We start from the raw sequence: 14,381 nt of genomic DNA, 5'->3' as shown, positions 1-14,381 counted from the left end.
CCGAGCATTACATTGAAGTCCCTCGTCAAAATGGCTGGCCTAAAACTCCACTGAGCTGTAGTCTATATGGGGAAGACGCCCAATTAGATTTGGAGTGCGTTTATGTGTGTGTGTGTGCGTGTGTGTGTGTGTTTGCGTGTGTGTATGTGTGTGTGTGTGTGTGTGTGTGTGTCTTAGACTCAGGTGCACTTGTTTAGCCATGTGTAGAGAGACTGTATTAAAGAAGCATGGTTAATCAGTGTTCATTTGGACAACATTTTGATTCCATGCTCTCTACCTTATGGATCATAGAGTCTAATAACTCCTTCATCAGAGTGGTAGACTGGAAAAGGCACTCAGCCTGAGGCAGTCTCATGCAGAGAGGGAGAGAGAGAGAGAGAGAGAGAGAGAGAGCGAAAGAGAGAGAGAGAGAGAGAGATGATTCTCTTTTAATGATTCATCCAACCTTCAGACACCTGCTGAGACAAAGAAAGAGGCATCTGGAGCACTGAGATTTGATTGGGTGAGAGAGAGAGGGGAGAGGGACAACCATGCATAAACAAATCCTTCTTCATCTCACTCTGATCTCACTTTCTTCTCTTACCTTCTCTACTTTCTCCATTTCTCTCTCTCTCTCTCTCTCTCTCTCTCTCCCCTCTTCATGACCTTCTCACATCGAGACAGATTTTGTCTGACACGCAAAATTGTCACGTCAGCCCCCCTCATCATCGCCCATCTTCTTAAAGTCTGTCAGTCATTCACACTGGAAGCTGTCAACTGTCCACTGTCTCCCATCCTCAGACTCAGACTGGCCTGTCAGTCAAGGCTCTCTCACCCTCAAGCGCTGTTTTGATTGGTCAATGTCCTGATCTCACCCTGTGGTGTTGGTTTATATTGGTCTTTGTCGTACGACCATCTATTTGTCACCTCTGGACATGGTTGGACATGTTTACACGTCAAAACAAACTCGTGTGATTTAATGGGATTCCGTTTTTCTGCTTTTGCTGGGTAGCAAACCCTTTACCTCATGTAGACATTTGCGTCACCAAAGCGCGTAACGACAGTTCATAGGAGGAACGGAGCTGCTGCTTCTCATTTGTTTCTCTTCTCTGATGGCAGGGTAAGAGTCTCAAGCTGTGATGCAGTTTCCCATTGAGCTGAAAGAATAAGTAGATTGAAACCTTGGGAGGGAACGTGCTCTTGTTTGAAAGTTGTTTTTCTTGTACTACCTACAGGCAATGGTCTGACCTTGTCAAAGACGTTATTATTATCTTTAATCAGAACTCTTCCAGGGATTTTGTTCCTTTCTTTTCTGCACCCGAGCTGTCTCTCCTCTCCGTCTCAGCGTGGTCTTTCCCCCTCTTTCTTTCTCTTTCTAAATTTGTGTCTGGCCTTCCAGTGAAATTCAGACTGCATCGATTGTCTGCCAATCTCCAGTGGGTGTTTTAATGAATTCAACAAGCCGTAATGTGGCTCTGTCTGTCCTATTCTGAGCGTAAAACTTTCTCACATACCGTTTGGCATCAATCTAGAAAGATCTATGGACTCGTGACTATAGCCGGGGAGTTGATTCTCTAACATTCGTGGAACACTGTAGAGTTTATGAAGAGTATGAAGCAGTGGAGAACAGCCAGGTGGCTTTTAACATTGCTTTCTGAGCATTAGCATACATTTACATGAAGAGTGGGTGTCCTCTTAAAGTCAGATTCTTTCACTCACACACACACACACACACGCACGCGCGCACACACACACACACACACACACACACACACACACACACACTCTATCCAAGCTATCATGCAGTCAATAAAAGTTCAGGGCTCTCGATACATAACAGGCTCAGTAATTAATACAACCTACTGTCTCAAGAGAGCAATGAGAAGAGAGAGTGGAAAAGGTGTGGGCGTGTGAGCATTGGCGGGGGGTGGGGGGGCAGGTTTGTTACAAAGGCAAATGAGAGGAAAGAATAGGTAAGAAAAGATGAAGGGATGATTTAGAGACAAAAAAGTAGAGAAATGAGGAAGGAAAAGACCGGTAAAATGGAAGGAGAGAGAGGTGATGATTATGTTGGTGATGAGAAATCAAATAGAAAAGGAGTAAGAAATATGTTTGTGTATATGGTACATGTCCCTTGAGGAAGCAAACGGTTAAGAGTTTGAAAATGTATTACCTCAATTACACACTCTCCAATCATCCGTTATATTTATTTACTCCTTCTATTGATCCTATCCTCTCTTCTGCTGCTTGCTAGACACAAATTATATTGGTCCACCAGGGAGTATCGACAACACTTGCTTTTATTGTATAATCATCACGTAAGACACTTTTCTGCCTGCTGTGCATTTTGTTAATACTTGGACATACTGGACACACATAGGAACATTCATAGAGAGAGAGAGAGAGAGAGTGAGAGAGACTTAAACATTTTCCTCCATTTTCAACTGTTTTCCTTTAAACTTGCAGCAGCATGCCTAATCCATCAGCTGTGTGGAAATGGCAGAGCAAGGCATTTTCTCCTAAATCCCCTACTGTCAAACTCATCACTACACACACACACACACACACACACACACACAGAATAAAGATGTGTACAACAGAAAACATTCACATTCATCAGTTATTCGGACTTAAATAGTTATATAATGTCATACACTCAGCCTTTCTTACTCTCTGCCTTAACCAGAGAATGCATGTCATATGAGTGCATGTGTGAGTTTTACTACACTCAAAGTGTGGCGGCCCATCCCAGTGGAATGCAGGAAGTGAGAGCTCCCTGGTTTCCTGCCCATGTCTGCATTGTTTACAGAAACAGAGCAAATACCCTCTAAGAACATTCCTAATTACCCTGTGGTCTGGATGCAAAACAATAAACACACACACGCACACGCACACACACTCACACGAACACACACACACACACACACACAGAGCTCATGGTACAAGGCCTGTGCAGTCAGATTTAATTTTGATGGTGTGTCATTAAGCAGCGTTTTGTTGACATGTTCCCCTTTTTTTTGTTCGGTCTGAGTGAGAAGGAGAGGTGTATGTGCTCAGCGTCTTCCACATTTAGACAGAGAGGCCAGACATGGACAGTTGGCACACATGGACAGTTGATTGAAGAATCTGCTCACAAACTCCCAGTGACAAGGCCAGTCAGATTTGCTAGATTTGATTTGGCCATATTGTATACCAGCACTCCAGAAGACCAATCTGATTACAGAAGTTTCCAGATAGCATTCCCAAAATGTGTTTCACGGACTGCTATTGAAACACGGTACTCTCTGAACCCCAAACTCGCTGCCAATCAAAGCTCAGGGAGATATTTTCTTCGAATGTCGTCAGTGAGTGAAAAGGTGAGAGAGAGAGAGAGAGAGAGAGAGAAATATTATGTTTGGAAGGGGTGGGGGGCAGTGAATCCACATGCATGTAAATGGGAGCACCTCTCACGCCCCTGTGTCTTTTCTATTTATACCTGAGCAGACACCATCGATCTGTTTACGAAGCTCCGCTTTAACAAATGCACAGGGGAGGCTGGTGAGAAGGCTCTGTGGATTTAAGGAGGTCAGGCCCATAACAAATGGGCTCCATCCCCGGGAAAAAAGAAACATCCCAAACGGGCCCCGTAGTCTGGCAACACACTTGGCCTTAGAAGTGCATTCTGTTACTCATGTACTCTTATTTACCAGCTCAGAGATGAGAAGGCACATTTAGTCACTATGGTATGGTATGGTTTGGTATAATGTGAAGAAGATGGATGGAGTTGAAGTTCTGTGTGTTTCATATGGCCACGTTACTGTTCTCGGTTTTATGAATTGGTATATGTGTAATACTAAAACAATTTTCCCTTGGTCCACAAATCCTGAAGGATTGCACCGTTACATAGGGCTTATTAGAAATTTTGGGATGAAAATGGTAACAATGTCTATAATGTAGCGCAGAGGAAATCTGACCGTAGTGTGTGAAAATGTTTTCGTTCTCATGTAGTCAGCCTTTTCCTTTCACATCTAATATGTTGCTGCGTCATCTGATTAAAGGAATGGATGACAGGAGAAACAAAAAAAAAAAGAAACAAAGAAATGATCTCAGATGTTTTATAGCACACAGTGTGCGTGTATTTCTGTGCCCAGATGTTGTTTTTCAGAGATAGAGATGGAAAATTGCCTGAGGAAGGCAACAGAAGGGTGTGGAACAAAAACAGGCTGGTGCACTCTACTGAAAGGGGAGAGAGACTATGCGTGTGTTTGTGTGCGTGCGTGCGCGGGTACGTGCATGCGTGCATGTTTATATATATGTGTGTATGTGTATGTTTCTGCTCATGCAATCCTCTGGCTGATATTCATACATGTACATGTTTATACACACGTACTCACACTGGGACATGAGGATCTCTCTTTCTCTCTCTCTCTCTCTCACAAACACACACACACACACACTCAAAATGATAACAAATGAATGTTTCTCTTTCTGTACTGCATGATTAGATTGGCATTTCAATACCCCATGTATCAGACCTGCAAACTCAAATTCAACACGAATGTTATCTTTTGGCTCTGATAAGGTTTTAGAATAGAACAAGCTGGATGGCTCAGTTTTTTCTACTCTGCTCCAACCAGACGGACCGGGCCCTGAGCACTGTACGTTATACACGGCTTCAGGAGTGGTCGATTAAACCGGATTTTTCACCTGAAACTGAACCGTACAAAGCAGTTGATAAGCCACTCAGATTCTCCTTTGCGATTGGTATGATACCAACAGGCTTCACCGCTAACCCTGAATGGGAATTCGATTGTTAAAAAGTACTGAGGAGGAGAGATGTGTACATAGGACTAAATTTAACAAAAAAGTTGCCCAAACGTTCATGAGGAAAAACCTCTGCACAACATCATAAGAGACAGTTAAAGACAGATGGACTTGATGGGTTGATGTTTATATGCCACCACTGGCCCAGAGGATTTATGTTCATAGGAGATTTGCAGGGCTGTGTTAAACATGATTTTGTTTGAAATGTTTTGCTTGTTTGAAGTCTTTGCCTGTCAGCAGCCATGTCATGTGCAACAGATCCGCTCAGAGAGAGAGAGAGAGAGAGAGGGAGAGAAAGAGAGAGAGAGAGGGATAAAGTAGTCCAGAGAGAGGAAAAATGCAGAACTGTCAACGTTTTCTGGCATCCAGAGCAATTTATATATTACCTTGGATAGACCTGCACGCAAGAAATTTAAACAGATGATTTTGGAAACTAAAATCGCATATATCTGTCCACACATATCAGCAGAGGAATAGAGAGAAACAGAAAGACAGAAAACGTGAAAGAAAGAGCTTCAGAGAAACATAATGGCACAAAATAAGTTGAAAGATGGAGAGAAAATAAATTAATTTGGTGGGTACATGTATGCTGGTGAGAACAAGAGATGAAGGAAGAGGAAGATGCAGAGATAACGAGACAAACTCAGTTGTATCACCTCTACAAAGTCATTTCTTAAATATGCTGAGCAAGGTCCTGGGTTGTGTTGTCTTGTTTACTCATTTGTTTACGTGATCTTACTGGATGACTCAGTGGTTTACCCTGTAATGGAGTGACTGGTAATAGAATTATTGATCCACTGATTATGGTTAGATAGGAAATGGAATTTATGATTTATTGTAGCTCCTGCATCACCTCCCTCCTGTTCTACCATTCAGCATTCACAACATCACTGATCAGTTGGTCATTCAGTCATGGGACAGGCCAGTTTTCTGTTAATTAGCCCATTAACACTTTGTGTAAATATACCCCTGTCTGTCTGAAATGCACATGGCAAATGCAAGACTTAACAATGAACTCACTGTCAAGTCTTGCATTTGCCTTGTGCATTTCTGAGTGTTATCCTGTGAATTATACTTCTGCTGTGTGTGTGTTGACATGTCTAAGCCTGTTCTTGGTCCTGTTAGCCTGTTCCTGCAAAACTGACTTTGTCTACCTGTGCCTCGTCCCTGTGTTCCTGACCCTTTGTCTCCTTTACTTGAGTTGTGTATTTCCCCAGTCTGAGTGCTAAAAGAATCTTAACTCCCATGTGTGTCCAGTCTTCCACGATCTTCCTGACTTTTATACGTGACAGTTTGAAAGGGTAATGAAATTTACAAGATTTTAAATGACGGTGAGGGTGTTCATGGTATCAGTGGATAGCTTTTGAGTATGCAACGAAAAAGACTGTGATAGGTTAGTGGTTTGGACTACGTTGTTCTCTCCAGATGGGGTCTACATACTCTCTAAAGATAGAGAGAGAGAGAGAGAGAGAGAGATGACAATCATTGAAATCATACACATCTTCAGGCAGCTAAGCTTGCATGCATAAACCTCAGTGATTTGCTATGTGCTGTGTTGATTGGGGTTGACTGCATTGACTTTGGCTGGTGGTAACAGTAGGAGGTGAAGATGAAAGGTTGGTTGGATTATTGACATGTGCAAAGGAAATACTAAATGTGAACTATGCAGATAAGGGGGCCTAAAATGGATTGCCAGGTTGGTTTTTCAGAGTTATACACTCCCAAATATCCCTGCTGAGTGCATACATTCGGAATGCTCTCAAATGAGGTTAATTTGAGAACTGTTTTTGATCAGAAAATTTCAAATGCAATCAACGGATGCCTGAAAACTCATTTCCATTTTTACCAGTGCTGACTATACCTCACAGGCTCTCTCACTCTCTCTGTCTCTCTCTCTCTTTATCTCTTTCTCTCTCTCTCTCTCACACACACACACACACACACACACTTCCCATGAGCACTGGAGCTTTCATGAAAAATTGACGTAATTTATTCTGTGAACTCTGTGCATTCCACTCTGTAAATTTTATGGGTGTTTAATGATAACATGCTTTTACAGAATCACACGAAAGTGTGAATTCCCATTAGCAATATGTGCATTGGGTGAATGTACACTGATGAATTTAAGAGACCTAAAGACTGAAACCAACTGTTCTACTCACTATCACAAAAAAAAAAAAAAAAAAAAAAATCATTACCGAAGAGGCCTTTTCTGCTGCCCATATCAACTGTAGTGGTGGATGACCTTTTACAGTTGGTGAAAATATCAATGATTCTGAATGATTCACTTATGCCTTGTTTTAGACCATCACCACAGTCTAAACCTTCATGTACATGCATACAATACCTCCGAATTGCCCCAAAACTGTTAGAAATGCTTGATCTGTGCCCCTCTGCTGCCATGTGCTGTTTATGTGTGCATTACTCATATTTATTTATGGGACTTGTCTGACAGCTGTCTTTAAGTAAGCATTGCGTGCGGTATCTATGCGTAAGAGAAGACAAGCGTGATCACAGGATTACTGTAAACATCACAGAGCATACAGATAGACATACATGAATGAGTAGACTCTCGTTAACCCTGAGGTTAATAATGCCACCTTAATGCCAAAACCAAAGCAATTCAAATTAAACACCCCAAACAGGGACAATCTTTAAAAAGCTGTTTTAACATGGTGGGTTGTTCCATTTTATGAAGATGAATCAGTCATGTCCCTTAGCAGCGTGTCCCTTAGCTCACAATGTTCAGTATTTGAGCACCACAGACACAGAACTGAACTGCCAGGCGTCACTGGTGGGTGTTAAGGTGCGGAGGATGGAATGCTGCTCTTTGTGATGAAAGTTCAGTTGTAATTGTTTACTTTTATACTACCGTTAGCTAAAAATGCTTACCATTTCAAACCTCTGCTGCCTTGGAGCTGTACCCACTCTTTAGAAAACTTTTTGGGAGTAAATCCAGACAAAAAAAAAAACCAAAGTACAAAAAAAAACAAAAAACAGGAGTTGGAGTCCCTGAGGCAGTGTGGTGTTTATCTCAAAGTCTTTCTGACACCTCCTGCCGGTGTAAAATGGAATCGGCCTCCGCTGTTCCTTTGAATCCATCAGTGACATTGAGTGGGGGACTTCTGTTGCATGAGCAGTGCTCTTTCCAGGCTTGTGCCCTGCAGTACAATGTCCGTCTCCACCTCACGATGTGGACTTGACATAAGGGACAGCGAGTACCAAACCTCAGTGCACCACTTACACAAAAGTGAGATGCCAGAGGTCACCTCTATCGTTGGGAAGGATTTTCACATCTCTTTGAATAGCGACTAGCTGCCTCAAGCTTGGTAGCCCCTCACCAACAATGCGCTGTTGTGTTACAGTCTCCTGTCCTCACCTGATGCTTTGTAATTCTGGTCTATACCTGACAATCAGGTTGTAAACTGGAATCAAGCAAGACCCAAACTTAAACAAAATTCAAGAAGAAACAAATGTTCCAGTGAGAATGCATGAATGTTCCGTCTATGACAGCTGGTCTTTCTGAGGATTTTCAAACTATCAGAGATACAGGCAAAACTGCTGTCATCCACCAAGAGCTCAAGAGGCCCAAAGTAGACAATACTGCGCTCCAGGAAATTTGCCTCGCTGACTTTGGCACTCTGAAGGATTAAAATGACACGGTTTTCAAGCAAAGAAAAGACCCTTACGACCCAACAGAATAAGAAGTTGGCTTTGATGTGAAGAATACTACATTGAACATTGTAGAACCAGACTACATAAGAATGGAGAAACTGCTAACACTTTCCTAATCTCTGATGTTGTCATCATCCTTGCTAGTGTAAACGCTCCTAAACTGATTGCTTTGTCTGAGATGAAGGACATGTTCTATGAGAACCAAGAGACAACCATAAGAAATATCCCAAGTAATGAACAACAGATCCATTTTGGAGGCTTAAAAAGTTTGTCTGCTGCATACAGTCTGATGGAAATACCCTTTTGCTAGCACTGAGTTAGCCTCAAGCAATAAGCTTACCCCTCTGAAAAGAGAAACGCTGAACAGTCAGTCCTACAGAGTGAGAAGGCTTTGTTATTCCCTCAGTGAACGTCTGGAAAATTCTGATGACATGAAAGCCAAATTTTCACATTCTGGATATCCATTTCCAAGGGTTGAAAATGTTTTTAATGCCGTGTAAGAAACTTGATAACATCAAACATTTCTCTTTTGTTGCTCATGTTTATCATTCTCCTGTATCACATCTGTCTCCTTAGAAGTCTTTTGATTCACAATCTGATTTCAGTTCAAAGTTAAAACCCTCATCATCTTCATGTGTATATAAAGGAAAAATGTGAAACGGCAATACTTTTGTGATATCTGTTTGTTGTGTATTGTTTCTATAAATCACATTAGATAGTTTAGTTAGACATTTTTTTTGTTGTTTGGATGGGTCTGATAATCAGTTGTGACAAACCAGATGATTGTTCATGGAATGCTCTCTCAGGCCACATTTTACACTATGGAGCATTGGGATAAATGAAAATCTGCGAGCTATGGCAGTGCATGGACTTTCTCACTTTGTCAGTCACCCATGAGACACCACAGCATTGCCTCAGTAACTTTTGGGAAGATGTCAGCAAAGACTAATGACTGCTTTGAAGTAAAGTCCAGTGGTTTGAACTGAAGGGAAGTCAGTGAAGTGAAGCGTGCCAACCTTTCAAAATACAAATAGTCAGAGGTAGAACCACATACTCAGAGCAGCAGTGAACAAAGCCCGACAATCTGCAGTGTCTACTGGCTTAGCTAGCTCAGCTAAGAAGTTCAAAATGCAGCAACAAAAAAACGACATCAAAGAACTGTTTGAAGACGTCAAGAAGGCCCTCAGCCCAATTCAGAGCAAATCAGCGTCCTTGAAATTCATCAGCAATGAGACAATCACGGACGGAAACAACGGAATGAAGAGATAGAAAAAGCATGGGGGAGGTGGAATTTTTCATCTTGCTCAAAATGAAGGAGATAGGAATTATTGTAACAACTGCAGGGGCTTTTTTCTTTCCCATAGCATCATTGGTAAGCTCTTCGCACATGTCATTCTGACTACAATATAGGAACTAGCTGTAATGTGTGCCCAGAATCACAGTGAGAACTGTAAGCCAAGAGGTCTGTGGTGGATATAATCTTTCTCCAACAGTCTTAACGAAGTGTTTGATCTGGTCAGCAGGGATGGTCTTTTCCAGAAACTAATGAAAATAGCCTGCCTCACAAAGATACACTATGATCATATCCTTCTTTGAAAACATGAGAGACAAAGTCCGGTATGATGGCAGCAGATTTTACGATTTGTTGCAGAGTAAAGCGAAGGTACATTAACAATCCCATGCTCTTTGGCATCTTCTTTTCTTTGTTTCAACCTTTACATTTGTGATTGCCGCGTCTCGGAGGATCAGCAGTGCTCCAAAGCTCGGTGGAGCAATGCCACTTCAGCACCACCTTCAGGGACACAACCGCTCGGTCGAGATAACAACAATAAAAACAGCAAATGGTCGGCCAAAACCCACGGGGTACGTGGGGGTTTGGCGGGTAACCCTAAGAAGGCATGGCTGGCGGCTTGTCAGGACATCCGTCGAGTTCCAACTAAAACGAGTCCGCGAAGGGGTAAGCAGACATGACAGAGGTCAGCCCAGTACATCTGAGCTGCCTCCCACAAGGGACGAAGCTTGCCAGATAGTCTAGTGGAGGAGCTCTTGCTTGCCACCCAGGAGCCCTATGTTTGAGTCCCAGTCTGACCTGCTGAGACCAGCTTCCAGAGCTGATAACCAACCTAAAGACCCAGCAGAGCACCAGACTCATCATGTGTGTAAAATAAAGCACCACTCCCAGCTGCCTGACTTGTGTCTCTTCTTTTGCCTGTGACGAATGCCATGCTATATTGTCTTGGAAGAAAATAAGTTTACAGTGCAGACCAAAATGACCAACACATGTGTCATTCACCATATGGTAATGACTCCTGGACTACGTGTGCAGCGCAGCCAAAGAATCTCAGCTGTTTCCACTTATACTGCTTATAATGCATTCATTGTGTCTCATGGTCAGACAGTCTCCGGCACTGAGGTCCACTCAAACACTCACCTTCTCATTGAGCACACATTTCACACAGTGCCAGCTCCCCTGGTTTAGTTATGTACACTGCGTGTAGCATCCCCAAAGACATGCTTCATTATGAGCTAGCTTTCAGAAGAGAGACAGCAGGATGCCTCGTACTGCAACTCAAGAATGTCTGGAAGTGTGACATGATGGTGCTTAGGATGAATGTTAAGCAACTTGAAAGGAAACTGCAAATGATTGTACCAGATGGAGACTCAAATAACTGTACAGTTTGAACAGGTACAGAGAAGGACCTTCACAAAACTGAGTCGAGGGAAATGAGATGGCTGCAAAAAACAATGAGAGCATGAACAATGAGAGCTTCAAATGTGGTTGCTGTAACAGAGTCTGCCACTATTTCTAGATTTCATTAGTGTTCACAGCCATAACTGAAGTTGCGAACAACAGTAGACACAACCAGGAACAGTCCCATATTCCTGTGCCTATGAATAACCACATATATATTGTTATATATGGAGTGAGAAACTTTGAGGATCAATTGTAGCCCTGATTGCTACTCAGCAGGTAGAGATCCATAGACTGCGCAGCTGATTACACTGCAGCTTAATGGTCCTTTTTTTTTGCATTTCAACTTCTTTTTCTCTAGTTTGTTCTTTTTCCTCCATGCTTCAGGCATAAGTACAAACAGGCTACATTCAGTGCAGATCGCCCTTTACCAAGATGTCTTCTTTCTTCTCTTCTATTTGCTATTGGAGGGCTATTTAAATAAAATGGATAATTTAAATACTCTTTAAATACTCTTTTGGGCACTCTTTTCCCAAGATTTAAGATGTGTGTGTGCCTGTGTATAAATCATTAGAGTTATACTCACATCCCAGGGGTCCACTTACTAAAAGATTGGACGTTTTTGGAATGTTGATGCCATGAATTTGAATGAGAACAAAGCTAGATGCTTATCAATGCATCAGTGGAGAGAGAAAACAAAAACACATTTTGCTGTCAAGCTTTAGTACATGAATATCATTAGAATGAAAAGTGTTTTGGGATTAATTTAGTGTGCTGCTTTAGCTACTGTAACTCCTACATTGCTGATAGGGGTCTACAACCAGAATGGTGAAGCAGTGAATGAGACTTTAATCAACATTTAAAAACCAATTGCCTCTAAACAGAGTAAGTCAAGCAGAATTAAATGGTTTTAAGGGAGTTGCAATGGGAACAGCATCATCTGCAATAACAGATTTCAGAACAATTAAACATATTGCTTTTTTGTGCTTTTATCTTTGAAATGACTCACACATTCACTCTGCTTCAGGGAAAAGGAACATTTTGTGGATGAAAGGAATGCCTTATTAACCAAAGAAAAAAAAAATCCCAAAAAACAACCAAATAAACCCATCAAAAATACCTCAAAGTATTTTAAATTTGAAAATGGTAGATTGCAGCCTCTTCTTATTTAACTGTAAAGGTCTGTTCAATGCTCCCCTCATTTCAACACATCCAAACTGTGCAGTATGGCTAATGAGACGATTTGATATGTCGTACGTTAGAATTGCAGGAAAGTAATTATTCTTAAAAAGCCCAGATACCATATTATACTCAACTAAACATACAGTGTGAAAGCACTTTGCTCTGTTGATTGATTGCTTGTTTACTTTCTGAGAATTCATTGTTATTGACTTGGATCACATGTAAAAGGAATTTTTTATGTTATTGTCACATCCGTGTCTACCGTCAACTGATGGTTTCTGTTACGTGTTGCCCGGTGGTTTTGGGGGATTTATAGTTCATTGTTCTTTCAACACCAGGTTGTGATGAGAAGAATGACAGTAAAGGCAACTTAAAATTGCTTTACTGAAGTAGTAAAATTTTACATTTCATAACAATGGAGAAGTGAAATTTTACATTTTATGTTTTTTTTGGTGTTGAGCGCAAACTTTTGCACATGTGTCATGCTTTCTGCTTGTTCGTACATAACACACAATTATATTTTTCCACACAAAATGACAGTGAAACGTAAAATCCAATATCACGGCAAACCCCACCATATTTCTCCGGCCATTGTTCGTATGATACTGTAGGTTTGCTAATATCTAGTCTTCACATATGCTCAAGCCGCACTGTGTACACTTACAAAGTAATGCTTAGATTACCAAAGAGTGAAAATATATACCAGGCATACTGTGTGAAGAATGTGCAGTGCATAAGATAATTTTAGTATGCACTGGTCTATCGTTTTTCTAAATAACTGGCCGTGTGCTGTCTAACCATGTCTTGTTATAGGCTACAGTTGAATGTTCAACACAGTACACCCCCCCTCTGTGAAATGAGGAGTAATGAGAATACAGTACACATCAGAGATGTATGTAAACGCAAAGTGTGCGCTATATGATTTTAGATACACCCATAGTGATAGAATATGGCACCATTAACATAATGGAACTATCAGTAAGGTTCATTAACCAGTGTCAAAACATTGATTTCTTCTTTTTTTATTACCAAGTATACAAAAAAATATGTACATTCAAATACCACTCAGTGTGACTGACACAGTTTACAATATTTTTCAAGTAGGTTTAACCCTTTAAGACTCTCACCAATCAGTTTCATGTTCTCTCATTATGTCTCTGGGACAATTTCTTTATCTTTCGGTATTTGGCGTTCTTAACTAGAAAGCTCTCTTTTCATTTGGCACTTACTGCAGATTATCAAGAGTCTTTAAGTCCAAAATGAGTTGAGTGATTTATATTTTAAGCCACAAGTGAGAAGAGGTGCATGACTCACGCAACACGGGTGGTTCAGTTAATGACCAAAGTCTAAAAGATCACTCTTAACAAGAGTGATAGAGAATAAAAAGAATAAGGTTCTCTCTATATTTTCTCTTTTGTAAGGCAAGATGACTCCTAACTTTGTACTGACATTTGCTGATGACTCAAAGTGAGTTCTTATGCCTGAATTTTTAAATGGTAACATATGGGTATAACAAAGCCATTAGGATTCAAGGTTCACAATGGCAACACTGTGGTGAAAGGTAACAAAAATTACTTACTAATGAGAATCAGTACATCAAACATATCTGACACTCTTCTAATTCACGTGGGGATACCAAGTGTCTCATTCTTTCACAAATCTGTCATTGTTAGTTTGGGGGAAATTCTCCCAAAATACACCCAAAATTAATCAAAATGTCAGACACACAGTCACTTTACATAAGTCGCAAAATCAATGGGAAAAAAGCTGAACTTCTCATCTGCATCCAAATCATGAATTAACGATTCAGTGTCCACATTCAAAATAATTTATAAAAAAATATAAATAACCGCACAGAAAAAAACCCCCAAAACAATAAATTAAGACTGCTGTTGAAAGAGCTACAGGGGCATTTTACATAACAAAAGAGCTGAAAACATTAAAATGACAAACATCCAAAAACATCCAAAAAGAGGTTTTATACCACATTTTTCTGTGTAATGGAATCATTTGGGTTGACATACATAGTATATATGACATATTGTCCCAA

Source organism: Chanos chanos, chromosome 5 (genome assembly GCF_902362185.1).
Source record: "Chanos chanos chromosome 5, fChaCha1.1, whole genome shotgun sequence".
NCBI classification, from domain to species: Eukaryota; Metazoa; Chordata; class Actinopteri; order Gonorynchiformes; family Chanidae; genus Chanos; species Chanos chanos.
Note: the sequence above shows the minus strand (reverse complement) of the source record.